Source organism: Nicotiana tabacum, chromosome 16, assembly GCF_000715075.1.
Source record: "Nicotiana tabacum cultivar K326 chromosome 16, ASM71507v2, whole genome shotgun sequence".
NCBI classification, from domain to species: domain Eukaryota; kingdom Viridiplantae; phylum Streptophyta; class Magnoliopsida; order Solanales; family Solanaceae; genus Nicotiana; species Nicotiana tabacum.
The window spans coordinates 33,765,589-33,766,929 of record NC_134095.1 but is presented as its reverse complement, the minus strand read 5'-3'; the positions used below and the strand labels follow the sequence as shown (position 1 = coordinate 33,766,929).

At 36.4% G+C, this 1,341-nt stretch overlaps 1 non-coding gene across 1 annotated transcript; it reads right to left on the bottom strand.

Moving 5' to 3' along the window:
* On the bottom strand, positions 1–107 carry LOC142171342 (small nucleolar RNA R71). The gene has a single exon (XR_012700914.1). It is a non-coding gene; the product is annotated as a small nucleolar RNA R71 (small nucleolar RNA).
* Positions 108–1,341: the final 1,234 nt, after the last annotated feature.

The window sequence follows — 1,341 nt, the reverse complement described above, 5'->3', positions numbered from 1 at the left end:
AAAATGAGACAAGATATTAATAATTTTTTGCAAATTGACACTGAGTCAGTTTATCAGGCTTGGGAAAGATTAAAAGGTTTATTGAGAAAATGTCCTCGTCATGGAATTCCCGATCACATGCTTCTATACATTTTTTATCACGGGTTAAAACCCTCATCAAGAAATGTTATAGATGCAGCTGCCGGAGGTTCCATAATGGGAAAAACTACTGATGAAGCCTTACAATTGTTAAATGAAATTTCTGAAAATGCAATGCAGTGGCCATCTGACCGTGTTACTATAAAAAGGCAGTGACTGTGAACCAGGTAGATGCTCTGAACACCTTAACTCAACAAATTGCTTCCTTAGCAAAAAAGTTTGAAACTTTTAAGGTGAATCCACAACAATCTGAAGGTTGTGACATTTGTGGTGAGAATCATCTCAATCATGAATGTCAAGCCACAAATCAGAATGATGAACAGGTAAACTTAATTAGCTACAAATCTTACCCCTATGGAAGTCCCATGGCTCAGAAACATCCAGGATTCCAATAGAGTAACCCCAATGGTGCTGAAAACTCACAGTTTTTAAAACAATAGGTACAAGGACCACCAGGATTTCAGAATCAGAATAGGGTGCAATAAAATTTTAGACCTTATCAGCCTAAGCCACAACAGTCTCATACACCTAGCCTTGAAGATTTGATGTACAAATACATAAAGGCTACATATGAGAAAATGGAGAGTCATAATTCATCGTTGAAAAATCTGGAAATTCAGGTAAGTCAATTGGCAACTCTTTTGTCAGGAAAAATTCAAGGACCATTGCCAAGCAACACTGAGAAAAATCCGAAAGAGCATCTCAAAACCATTGCGTTACGATCAGGAAAGAATTTGGATGACCCATATCCAAATCGACAAGGCAAGGTACAGGAAGAAAAACAGGAAAAAGGAGACTCCACCAAGGTAACATCTGAACAGCCAGAAGAACAAAAGAAAAAAAGAAAAGAAAGAACAATTTCACAAGAAAATCCTCCCTCTGAGGACATTCCTTTTCCCCAGAAAATGAAAAGAGAAAATCTTGATAAACAATTTTCTAAATTTCTTGAAATTTTGAAACAGCTTTACATAAATATTCCATTTACTGAGGCTTTAATGCAAATGCCCTCCTACGCCAAGTTTTTGAAAGATATTTTGTCAAGTAAAAGAAAATTGGAAGAAATCTCTGTAGTTAAACTTACAGAAAAATGCAGTGCTATTCTTCAAAATAAGCTTCCACAAAAACTTGGTGACCCAGGCAGTTTTACAATTCCTTGTACTCTTGGAGGTGTTCATTTTGAAAAAGCATTGTGTGATTCTGGCG